The 14,281-nt window shown below is 25.9% G+C and overlaps 1 protein-coding gene across 2 annotated transcripts in view; it reads right to left on the bottom strand.

Moving 5' to 3' along the window:
- LOC136975124 (delta-sarcoglycan-like) overlaps positions 1–14,061 on the bottom strand; it is a 98,828-nt gene extending 84,767 nt beyond the window's left edge. For both annotated transcript variants that reach the window (XM_067270143.1, XM_067270142.1), the window contains exon 1: positions 13,806–14,061. The gene's annotated coding sequence lies outside the window, so the exon portion shown is untranslated. The remainder of the gene's footprint in view (positions 1–13,805) is intronic.
- Between the last annotated feature and the right edge of the window lie 220 nt (positions 14,062–14,281).

Below are 14,281 nucleotides of genomic sequence, written 5' to 3'. Positions count from 1 at the left end.
AATAATAATAATAATAGTAATAGTAATACAGTAATCGGCTAAATTTTAAATAATATAAATTGTAATAACTATTTAAAAAATTTAAAACTCAGTTTGCTTTGAAGGTATTATTGTTATAAGCATCGCAGATTGTTTTGATTTTATCATTTTGATGAATATGCATCTTCTCTAATGATGTTATTAATTAAAAATAAAAGTTTATTTGTATATAATTCTTCATCCCATTGAAAATAGAAACGAATTATTTACATTTAAAAATTTTTATTACTACTTTTTATTATTAGAAGATCTTTCTGATAAACAAAATAATATAAAATATTGTTATTTATGCCCGAAGCGTTATTGAATTTTTTATGATAAAAATTGATTCATTTATTTATATTGGAAAATTAACCAATTGAAAGTTGACAAGGACCTAGTTTGCAATTTTAAGAGCTCGATTCATATTAATGAATGTATAATTTAAATAAGAAGAGTCTTTACAACAACTTTACACAAGCGGTATATGGTAATTTATCTCGATACTTCCGATACTATGTATGTTAAATACAGTCTCTAAAGTTGTGGAAGTCTGTTGATATGGATAACATACTTAAGTGCTAAGAGTGGAATGAGACACAAGATCTAACCACCATCAATCACATTGACTTGCCGAGAAATTTGTCACATTGCTCGGACACACACAACATGGTGATAGATTGCCAGAAGACAGTGATCCGACTAATGTGATATTCTACTGAGGTTATACGAATATCTCTTTCTAGATGCTCAAGAGAGTAAGTAAAATTGAGAAATTTAAAGATAACAAAACCCGTTTTAAGCACTGATATGGATACTCATAACAATTACAATAAATAGAATTTTATTTAACCTTTTATCGAAGCCGTTTAATAACAGCAATAAACTTGGGGTTCATATTTTTTAAGGTTTATTCCAAAAAGTCGAATAATTTATAACGTAGACTAAGAAAAATGTAAATAAATAACAATTTATTTTTATAAATTTATTCAAATAAGTATTCAAAACAGTGTATTTTATTATCGAAATAAAGGAACAGTAAAATTAAGTTATTAATTAACTTTAAAAACTGGAAATTCTAATGTAATTTTAATAGTTTTGTACCAATATATAAAAAACAAATTAGCAAATTAATTTAAATAAAATTAACAATATCTTTTAATGGATTTTGTATTTAACTTATAACTTATATATAATATTTTTTGGTATAATTTTGAGAAATATTTAAAATTTTACAAAATAAAACATTAAATTATTTAATTTTAAAAGAAAATTCCATTAAAGATTAGGCTACATAATTTAATTAGACCGAATATTTATATAAGTTACAGCATATAATTTTTTAAAGTATTTTTATTTTGAATGTTAATACGTTATAGAGAATAAATAAAACAGAAGCTAAGACCAAGAAAATTTTTGCAAACGTTCAAATAATTGAGTTTTTTCTTGTTATTAATCTTTTGAAATAACAATTTCTCACATTAAGATAATGAATGTGTTTGTAGACTAATACAGGAAGGAATAAAGGGGGAAAAAGGAAGTATTAAGGGCAATAAAATAAATATTTGTCTATCACGACTTTTTTCGCATTATATGTTTAGATTCTCCTAATTGGCAAAGAGTTACCCTAAACTCGTTACGTTACTTTTTGCCTCTTTTCAGTTCGATCTGCCGGTAATTAGCTCTTTACGTCATACTTGTCGACCATTGTCGACGTCACAATAGAAACGAGTCTATTGTGTGGAATCAGAACAGTCAGTGCGGAAAGTTGACATCGATTAGACAAGATCTTAACATTTTTACCGGTTTGTCCATTGGTTTCTGTAGTGTATGCTTATATCAATTAAGATGTTGTTGCGACCGATACTGCATCTTAAATGTTATTGATCCGAATTTAAATTTTTGCTGTAAATAATGTATAAATAGCAATTTTTTTAGATATAAAAAAATTGTATTTAAGAAGTCGAATGACGAAAGATGACATCGATTACATAGTTGGTGTTTTTTTCTTTCATGTTTTTACCGGTTTGCCGGTGGCTTCTTTGCTATTTACTTATTGCAAACAGAATATCACGATAACTAAAATTAAATAACTCAATTAAATGTTAAAAATATTATTTTGTAAATATCTACTTTGAATTGTAACTTCAGAAAACTTTGCGTTTTGTTACTTTGAATAAAATTTTTATTTAAAAAAAATATATATATATTTTAAAAAAATTTTTCAATGTTCTCTGAGTCTAAAAGGATCTTTTCAATCATTCCCATCATTGATTTGGTTAGACCTACAATGAGGGAGGCTGGGTGATGAGATACAGGACCCGACATACAGTGGCGCGTTATAGCTTCGTGGGGTTCAAGCAAATTTAAATTAGAAGGTCCCATGTATAATGTTGACATTTTTCTTCGGGGGAATGTTTCGAGGAGAAATATATTCTTATAAAAGATTAGTTTGATGCCCCAGGGAATTTCCCTCTTTTGCCCATAGGATAACGTGCCACTGCTGACGTATCTGGGACAGACCAATCTCAATAGAATTTCTGTGGGTTTTCGACTATATATAATTAAATCAATAATATTAAGCCAATAAAAATCTTTGTTTCGTTTTATAAAAATAACAATTTTTAATAACGCAAAATTTTAATATAAGCAATCGTTATATAACATTAACATCACATTTCGCTCGTTACTTCGCTTATTGGCTTTTTATGTTTATTTTCGCGTGTAATATATTTAATTAAGAAATAATAAACAACAAACATTTAAATAATTAGTTTTATAAAACAAAATAAATTAATTTGGTAAATGTTTAATTTTTTTTATTTTTTTTATAAAGAATTGTTATAACAATTAAGATTTTAAATATAATTATCATTAATTTTTATAAAATATATTATTTAAGCAATAGCTTAGAAGAGCTAATACGACTAAATTATATTCCTTGCTGAAATTATAGATAAAGTTTGTATTAAATATTATAAATTGTTACTGTATTTTAACTCGTATTTTGATCGAGAAAATAATGTTACCGAATATTTTAAATGATTTCAGTAGAGAAAGAATTTAATTAGAATTGATAGGATTGAGGATTTAAATCAAGGATTATCTGTATATCGTTAGGTACTGAATGAGGAGTTAAACATATTAAGGGGACATTAGTTTTGACGTATGTGAAGTAAAGCGGAACATTATGCTTTAAAACGATTGAGATGTAAAGGGGTGAAGAGATGAAGCCATTTCACACGCACTTCACATAAAGCATTGTCTCTTGATACTTTTTTGGTTCTGTTTGTAAACAATGACTCTCTTAAAACGCATGCGTGGTTGAATTTTGAATCGTCAACCCAATCGGCTTAAACTGTCAAGCACTAACGTTTCACTTAGGCATTCTACAATCCCAAAATATATTCCGAACGTCAACATCTTGACCTTCGACAAATACTTTTGTTGAAAATATTTAAAAATAATGCGGGAATGCATCGTGTACAGGTGTCAGTTTGATGGCTTATTCTAATACTTTTTGAAAAGATTTATTTAGTGCATTAGCAAAAAAATAAGAAATAAAATAAAATAACGTTATATTTGTCATCGACTAGTACTAAATGCACACCATTTTCCTTAAAATGTTACCGTAAATTTAATTATAAATTAATTATAATTAAAGTTTCGTTATAATTAAGATATATAAAAACAATTTTGTTTACTTACAGGTTAATATCCATACTTAATGCGAGTATAATTTGTGTGTAATCAATTAGTATGAAAATGATCTTATCTAGACAATCTCACAGTATCAAACTGTGCTTTAGATGAAACATTAAAAAAATTAACTGAGAGGTCATTTCTATTACTTATTACACACTTATTTTATAATGTATAATATAAATAAAATACTCCAATTAATATTACTAATTTAAAGCAGCTTTTAAAGTTAATTGTTAATTAACCGAATACTTTATTTTAAGGCGAATAAAGCATCCTTTCTTATGAGCAAATTTTATGATATAAAGAGGCAAGAGGCAGGAAGGTAAGTTATATTTTGTAAAAAAAAATTTCTCAGTACTCCTTGTGGAAAAATAATAACATGCAAATTAAAACTTTGTAAAAATTGCTCTTCTCCTTCCAAACTCTCAAAGAGGACTTGGTATTGAAACGAAATGAGGACATAAGAGTTTACTATATTTATTTATTCATTCACGTATATGTATTATACAAAGTTATAACCTAACTTTAATTAAAATTTATAAGCTCTTAAGGATATTAATTAAAATTTCTCTTATTTAATTAAAATTAAATAATATTTTCCTCGATGCAGAAACTTTAATATACTACAATCTCACATATTCTATATAATGCAATATTAATGTTTAAAATTTACTAAGTAAGGGAAAAAATAGAAACAATAATTTCGTTAGCATGAAATACTACTTTGCGTTCATTTTTATATATTATTAAAATTTTAATTAATTGATATAAACTTTATACGTAATCTTAACACGTAAATAATAACTAGAAAACATAAATTTATTGATTTTTCTCATAATTATCTAACTAACAATTTTCATGTTATATAAAGTAAAATATAAATAACAAATTAGAAAATATTTATATTTACTTTTCTATCTAAATCATTAAAATTTATAGAATAAACTGAAAATAGGCTTTTACGAAAAAGTATTTACCTCTTAATAATTAAAATCATTTTAATACCTGGAAAAGGTGCAACAATTACTATAAAATTATTGTATATATTCCCTCAAAGAACTTATAAAATTAAATATAATTAAAGTTAAAATATTAAATTTTATTATAATTAATTCATGAAAATCAAACGAATTAATCTGGATTGATTAACTCATTTACACGTAATGCAAGCTAAGCTTTTTGCAAATACTAGATAATATAATCTTAATATATTCTTTAAAATAAAGTAAGATATGCAAGATATATCTTTCAAGTATAATTTGATCAAGTTACTAATTTATTTAATTTTTAATGTTAGTCAACATTTTCTAATTTTCCTGGTAAGAATCCCTTCTCAAAACTTTTTATAATATTTGCTTCTTTCTTTAATAAAATTTCTAAAAGTTTACTGTATATCATAAATCAATAAGGTATTAAATTTAAAAACGTACCTTTTACTTCTATCTAGTATGAAATAAATATAATAAAATTAGTTAAATGAATTATTGGAGACTGATGCATGAAAATATAAAAAGAAAACCTTTATAATTTGATAAATAGTTATGTTTATATACTGTTATTTAATGTTCTATAAAAATGAATTTATTAAAATAATTAATTGTATATAAGATAATCCTTATAGATAAAATTTTATTTTATTTTATTTTAATGTAAAAAAAGTGTTATTTTAGCTTCGAAACTTATCGTTGTAATTAACAGAACTATTTTATATTTATAATTCAATTCTGATATGTTTTATTATCTTTTACTAGATTCTTTAAATGTTTACATGTTGATTTTGAGAAAATATTTTTTTAATTAGTTGAAAAAACATTTAAATTAAATTAATTTCCTTTCTAAACGAATCTAAAACATCTTAATAATTTATAATATTTTTAAATATTAAAATAAACTTTAAAGAAATTATTTGCGATATTAAGTGGCTTTTTATTTAAATCTTAAACACAAAAAAGGAATTATTAATCTTATTTTTCTTATCTTCGTTGATCTTAACAAACAGATTTACTTTTCTAAATGGATAAAGCGAATGCTTTTGATCTGATTACGCAAAGTAAAATTTAAATAGAAATTTTGAAAAAAGACATTTCAGTTTAAAAACATTTTGGTATCTTAATAATTTTTCGTACGAAATTATCATAATCACGAAATTTAAAAACATGGAATATATATAAGGAATGAGTCATAATAATTCCAAGCCCTTTGGTATTAATAAAGTATAATGTATGTGTAGTTATATATTAAAACGAGAGCAGTAAATTGTTTATACTTAAATAAACAAATAATCCTAATTATTCCCTTTTTACCTGATTAAAGTTTCAAACAATTATAAATTTTCGTAAAATGTAATTAAATTCAAAATTAGGATGAATATGTTTTAGAAAGGAAAGAAAAAATAAATCCACTAAAGTAAGAATTCTAGAAATATATTCTAGAAATAAAGAAGTATGTTTGTATCTTATAAATAAAATATTATAAAACTTATTGATCATTTTTTAAATAGTCCAAAGTCATTTTTTGTTATAAAAATTATTTAATAAAGAAAATAAAATATTCTCTCGAGAAAATACTTCAAATATTCTAAAATTTTTATTCTTTTGATATTTCTTACAAAGTAACTTTATTTTTGTTTTCATAATTAATGAGTGCTCATGAATCTATGTACTGTCGATCAATATCATTCTGGTATCAGCGCTTTACGTATAAGTCGATCCCGTGGTATAGTTATTCAATGAAGCATTGTTTCACATAAAAGATATGCAATAGCTGACGTTAAACAACTGTTTTGAATTTAAAAGAAACATTTTTGCCACGAAACACTCCCACATGGGAGCTCAACTGTAGTTTTATAGTATTTGTTTATCATAAAATATATAAAAGCTGAAATGATTTCGTAAATCTTAACTTTTTTCTTCTTTTGTTTTATAATTTAATATAAAGTTTATAATAAATAAAATAAAATATTTATCAAAATTTTATATTAATACTATTTAAGAACAGGTTTGACAGTTTATATTATCCCAAAGTTAAACGGAATAACTTTTATAGAATGTCTAAACGTTTAGATGATGTATCAGTTAAATTCTTATGTAAATTTTATTAAATAAATCTATATTTATTTTTATTTATTAACATGTGTATATTCTGAATATTAGACTGCATCTTAGGCTTTAAATATTTTGTTTTATAAATGGTTATTCGATGAAATTTTTAAAGAAATCTCTCAAATAAATTATTGATTTTAATTTGAAAGTTATATCTTAATAAAATATCCCACGTTTTAATCGAAAATAAAGTACATTTTTTTATCATTTTGAAGTTAAAATATAAGACTAAGTGTTCGACATTTTTTCCAATTTAATGAATACTTTATCAGCTAAGAGAGAATCTCCCAAGTTTAATCGATTAAGGAAACGACTGCAAAGAAAAATCTGATATAAAACTTCTTCAAACGTCTGATTTAAAATAGGAGGCGATAATTCTTACAGTTATCATTTTATAAAAGATAAAACTGTCTTATTTAAACATTGTAATACATGGAAACTCGAAATATATAATCCATCAATTTTTTTTAAAAAAAAGATAATAATTCGTATGACATTATCTGACTTTAATATATGAAGTAGCCAGATTACTTATACTAAACTAAGATACAAAGCCCACTGCTACAATAATTTTTTTGAATATATTAAATCTAATACAATAATTTTTCTTATTTATTTATTGTAAGAATATAAATGACTTTTATAAAACAAAATATATTTTAAGATAAGCTATTTATATATAATTTGAAACGATCGCTTAAAGTATAATTGATTAGACTGTAAAAATTCGCACTTTTAGCTCAAAATAATAAATAATTACATTCATAAAATAGGATTTAATGTGGAATAGAATTGTCATTTTTTTCCTGATTTATGTTTTCGTGTATAAAATATATTTATTAAACTGTCATTTTATGTTCTAAGATTTTTGTTTTCTTTTAATTGCATTCTTCTCGAGAAAATAATACATTATCTTTCCATTTTATTTATTATTTTCACTGCAGAATTTTTGATTTTAATTATATTCAAAAAATCATGTTTTTTTTTTTTTAAAAAAAAATTACAAAATTCAAGATCAGTTTATCCATGAATAATTCCCGTATAATTATAAAGTTAATTTTATTTAAATAAGCGACGTGAATTATTTTAAAATTTTATTTAAAAATTTTTCCAAATTTTGTGTGACGTAGAATATATTTAATATTGTTATCAAAACGATAACGACCTCGTTTAATCTAACAAGGTAGACTAATAAAACGTAAAAGTATGACATTATATTACGTTTTTATGGCAACTAACAGGTGATAATATCAACCTAGTATAAAATATTAGTACTAAAATATCGAAAAGAGATATTTTGATATCCTTATAAAGTATAGATATGACAATAAATGGCAAAAGAAAATTTTAAAACTCTTTGTTTTGAAAATTGTTTTGAATCGAGCAAGGACAAAGAATAGTTTACTTTTGAAAGAGGAAGCGTAGTAAGTATTAATAATGATAAAGAATCTAATGCATATATTAATTACAATTCGCTTCGTATAATATTTATTAACGAAAACTAGATTATCTGATAACGAAATATATAGAAACCACCGAAAAGAAAATTAACATTACGTCTTATAAACAACATAAATCAATTAATTTTTACTTGGTCTTATTCATTATCTTCTGTGTAAATATCCCACTACTACTTGTATTTTTTACAACAATAAAATATACTAATTTAGGTTCTTTCATGTGTGTTATATAAAAAAAAAACATTGGCATGTTTGCTATAATTAACGAAAGGATTATTAAACACATGAAGAATGGTAAGTCATGTTAATTAACTAGTTTTATTCTAGAACATTTATCGCATCCACAAAAATATGTTTGTCTCATTAACATACAACACGATTTAAATTTCTCATTTTTGAGTTATATAATGGCACAGAATGACACTAAGCAAATATGTAGCTAAAAACAAATATAAAAATATATTTATACCAATGTTAAAAGTAGTTTTTATTTCCTTTTAGCTTTTTATGTAGGTGGAAAGAAATTGTATTGTACAACCTCATCTTTTTCTGTTTTGTTTTTTCCTTCCATTACGAAGTAATAGTCTGGTGTAAGTTTTTATAAATATCCATTTAATTACACGATTAAAAAAAAAATGTATATTACAAATTTGATTTTGAAGAGTAGATGAATTACCAAAAACTATATTTTTTATAATGGCATTTTAATTAAAATGTTTTACGGAATGTATAGATATGAAAAAAAGTATTAAATTTCTTACTCTTTCATTGTTAATCTTCAATTAAACGGTTTTGAAAGACTGGTCAGCATGAAAAATCACGAAAAGCATGCAATCTTGCATGATAGTCCACCAACTTATCGATTATTTTAAACGAGCGAGGTAAAGCTATGTGTAAAGAGGTTATATCTCTTCGAACGACACAGCAACAAGTGATTAGATGATTTATTGAATCTCCTTTTGAAAGGAATTTGCAGATTATACAACAAGATGCCAGAAAAGAGAGACAGTAAGCTAAAATCACATTTTCTAAGTTATTCTTTCGCAGAAAAAAGGATAATACGGTAAATGGGTATTGATAATAAGCATTTTATCAATTCGGCTGATTCTAATGTAAGTTGAGAATGACATAAAAATATAAAAATCAATTTTTTATTTAGAAAATTTCTACTAGAAGTACAGTACAAGTCGTTCTATTTTGGAAGAGAATAGGAAAGTAAGATGAATAGAAATGCAAACTATTCAAATTACAAAAATAAAATATAATTTCTAGGATTCTTCGATATAATGGAGAGATCCATCTTGGAAACACGATCTACTTTATAGTAATAAAGTAACTTGGAAACGAACATAATGGCTCTTTGCGAAAATTTGACTGATTGACAACGGTATTCCATTAGCCAGCCAAACTCCGCAGTCGATATTTTCTACGGATGGTGTTAAGGGAAAAGAAGTAACAGCTTTGCCATCAATAGTCGACGAGTCGATCAAAATAGGAAATAGAAGTACGTCTTGTTAACCTCTCCTCTTTCTGAAATGCCGTCTTGTTCATCGTCATCTTCAAAGAAGAATGTTTTGTGGTGAAATGAAGAGATTCCATTGCTCTCGGTAAGTATCAAATTTCCTTTTTTCACTTTCCTTCCGAGCGTCAACCTATTTCCTATGCTTTAACAGCGAAACAGTAAGCTTTCCTAACTGTTTTGCTAGTTAGTAATTGTTTGTTTTAATAGGTCTATCCTAAACATTGCACCATTCTTGAATTTAACATTTAATAGAAATGCGATTTGAATAAGCTAATAATCTCTGACAAAAACCTTAATTAATAATTACTGTAATCATTAATTATTGAAGCGAAACGAAGCAGTAAATATATTTATAAAATCCGGAAAACTTTCACGGATATATGAAAAATTATTCTCCGTTACTTATTTATTAAATAATAAATATAAGTTTTAATCAGAAGGCAAGCCAAGGTGGCTTTTTATCTAGCTACAGATGCAGCCGTTAAGGAAGTATATCAGATTATAGTTTGTGCCACCTGTGTTTTACCGATTAATGAAATGCAACTTCAGCTATTGACCACAGACCGCATATGTAGAGTGCTATTAGGAGAACTTGATCGTTATGGAAGAAACAGAAGTAACTATCACCCCTCGATCATTAAATTTCCACTCATCTGATTTTCATCAATGACAAATTACACTTGGATTGAAATCCTCCGAGCGACAAGTTAGATTACTATAGGGTGCTTAAACCTAAAGTAGATTATTAAAATAATTATAATTAAATGTTTTAATTACGGTATGTATTAATGAATGATTTTTGATTTGGTGCCGCCTTAAGACGAGAGGTAAGCGGTAACCTATTTATTAATGGAAAAATTTAAAGTACCTTTATACAAATAGACGTGTTTACAGATCATACTTCCTTTCCCTCAATCTGTCCCGAGGGTAAAATTTCACTTCTTGGTCGTCGAACGTCTCTGAAAGAAGAGCTGGAGGAATACGCCGCTGTATGCACGTAATTATCCTTTACGTTCAAATGAATTAAATTAGGACCGGGGTGTCCTTTCTCATTTCCTGTCTTTTCATTCCCACTAATTAGGTGCCATCAAGGTAGAATGTGTCAAGCTATGCCAGAGCGAGAGACAAAAATCGATGTTGGAATAATTTCACCGAAGTCATTGCCTAAGGGAGGACTGTAAGATGGTCAAGTGGCCTATCTTAATTAACAAGAGTCCAGTCTAGAAATTCGCCTGGGAACACCCTAAGGTGGCTTTCGATAATGGAATAGCAAAGTTAACCGATGTTAGGTGATAATAGTAATCTCGTGATCGTTGTTTCTCGATTATATGCAATACTATAAATAAGATGGGTGCCATTGAGTTTCCCTATTTAAATGCTAATTTATTAAGAAAATCTGTGAATTGAATCAACTTGACTTAATTATCACCTAGTTTCAGGAAATTCGGAATTATAAGCAGAATTTTTTACATTTTTTTTAAATAATACATTGATTTTTTTATAGTGGTATAATCAGCTGAAGTTCAATACGCTGTAATTGCTAATTTTCTACATTTTATATCTTTATAGAACTATGAACCCAAAGTTGAGTTTTAATTAAACACTTGGCTTTATTTTCATCTTTATTTAGTTTGATTTCAACTAAATAAAGATGGAAATAAAGCCAAGTGTTTAATTAAAACTCAACTTTGGGTTCATAGTCCAACAATCAACAAAACACGGTTTCAAAGAAGTAATATAAAAATAATCTTTATAGAACTTATAACAGCAGTAAAAGTTAGAATTATAAAATTATTAATCAACTTTTTTATCTGAAACTTTATGCAAATAATTTAATTCTTTTAAAAGTATATAGATATAATATTCTACGATAAATCAATTTCTTAGGAAATAAGGATTAATTTCAAAGAATAGATTCAATTATTCGTTCAATATATATATATATATATATGTATGTATGTATATATAAGCAATAAAATTTAATAATCAACTGTTTTTCTCACAGTTTCTGCAACTGCTTCTTATATTTCAGATTAACTGCAAAAGCATCATTACATCTGATATATAAATTATTAATAGTATTTAAAACATTTTTGCATAAACTATATAATAACAACTCAGTTAAGCATAATGCTAGTAAATTAAAAGATATGCTGGTTAATAAATAAGCTAATTCATTAAATCGTCAATTTAATTTAGTATTAATATCTTACACAAACATTGTGAAGTAATTATCAGATGGCAGGAAATAGAATAAAATTGTTAGAATATCTCCTTGGCTTTTAAAAATTCTACGTCTAAAAATTCGTTGCTTTTCTATCATTAAACAGAATAAATCGTGGCTTGTAAGATAAAACGGAAACAATTTTCAATTCCGTTGAATTTAGATGAATAGTACTTCTTGTCGAAGACATAACATCAACGATAGGCAGTAAAATAAAATGACAATGTTGCCAGACTTAAACGTGTCTTGTCTTCAAGTAGTAAAGTGAAAGGCACTTTGTTTTTGACTAAGTAATAGCTTAGGACCCAATAGTTTGTATTCGGTATTTCACTTTATAATCTCTATGGGAATTAATAGGGCTATAACATGAGACTGTTTCTCTTGTTGGTAAATGGCGAGAAAGATTTTTTATTGTCTAAATGAATTTAACCTACACACTCTATTATCATTCAAATTTAAAAGATATTTTTGTCTTATAAACGCATCATTGTTTGTCATAAAATCGTTATCACTTTCTAAAACAACGTTGATCTTGTTGGAAAATTTTCAATAAAAATAGCACGGTGTTTCTTGTGTCATTTTGTTTTCTTTACAATTAAGTAAAAATATATAATAAAAATTAAGATTTTCTGAAGTATTCTCAACTACAGTGAGATGACATTGTTTATTGTAAATTAATTAATTTTAATTTAAATAAAAAAATTTAATTAATCAACTACTTAATTTATTATTTATTATTATGCAAATATATTTGATCTATTTTCTAATTTAATTTTCAATAATAAAAATTAAATTTTAAATTAAAAAATGGTGCATTTATGTTAATAGCATTTTATGTATGAATAAATTGATTTATAGAGGTTTAAATTTAATTATATATATAATTTTTATTGAAAATTATTGTATTCTACAACGCAAAATTCAAAATTCAAGTTTAATCAATGATTTAAGTTTCAAAAATGTAGGTTAACTTACACAGTAAATATAATTATGAACATAATTGAAGGTATTTGAGAATTTCACTAATAATTAGTTGTAGTTGTATAATTAACTTGATTCAGATTATGATTATATTGCATGAATTTCACAAGAAAATCTGATATGTTTTTAAAAATATATAAAGACGTTTTACGATATCTTTTCAAGTAAAAATAATGATTAAGTGTATCTCGATTGACTATAAATGCAAATTAAAATAAAATAATAAAAAATCATAAAAATTAAATATTTTAAAAATTTAATTAACATAGATCTAATTCTGTTAAACATTCTTTTATAATATTAATCTGTCAAATAATGATGAATACACTTTGTATAATATTGATTCATACAGTTACTCGTGTACACAAGGTATCGGAAAATGATGCACTTAAACCATCTGGCGATCACTCGAAATTCTGACAAGAAAGAGTCTAAAGGATTTTTCAAAGTTTCCCACAACTGGTTTCAAATTGTCAAAATCTACAAAACAGAAATTGTCTAAAAAAATATATATATATATAAATATATTCAGATATATTCCATTCATACTTTTGTCCTTAGTATCAATATAACAGATAAATCTCTACATCACATACTTAAGATGTAACCCAAAATGCTTACTTATGAAACCTAATAATGTCTAATCGTAATCCCCACCAATATAGTTCAGTGTATTATTATCTATCGACTTTTGAATGGAGGTTAAAGATGTAAAATCGTTATTTTTATCCACGATTTTAGCGTATTAACGCGATGAAGAAAGAGAATTTAATGCAAAACTTAATGTAACTTACCTAAACGGGTTCTGCAGTTGATGCTACTACTTCCAGGAGCGGGACTGACGACTTGTATTACGCACAGGCAATTTGGACCAGTCGGATAGAATGTCACTTATAGTGGTTTTCACCATGGGCAGGTAGGGATGGTAATCACGTGATTCCCCACCACCCAGTTAAGAAACACAGAGTTTGCCAGTGGCTATGAACCGCACGTGTATCACAGAGCTGCAGACGAGACCGTCTGCCGCTGTATGGAGTCGCCACTACCAGAGGGCGGATGCGTCTAACCCTGCTATCCACTCTCAAACGCTTATAAATAAGCCAAGGGCGGAACTGCTTGGCGGATATCTATTGAGGAGTACATCTTTCTCACATGAAACCTCTCCACCAAACAGAAATTTTCGACTGGGAATTGTACAAAGGTTGCTCGGTGAAATTCTATAATTAAATAACATCAGTTCTGTTATGTTAATTAAATTACTAATGAAGAT

This window comes from Centruroides vittatus, unplaced genomic scaffold (assembly GCF_030686945.1).
Source record: "Centruroides vittatus isolate TY-2023 unplaced genomic scaffold, ASM3068694v2 contig_364, whole genome shotgun sequence".
Taxonomy (NCBI): domain Eukaryota; kingdom Metazoa; phylum Arthropoda; class Arachnida; order Scorpiones; family Buthidae; genus Centruroides; species Centruroides vittatus.
The sequence above is the reverse complement of the archived record's forward strand: the minus strand, read 5'-3'. Positions and strand labels throughout refer to the sequence as shown.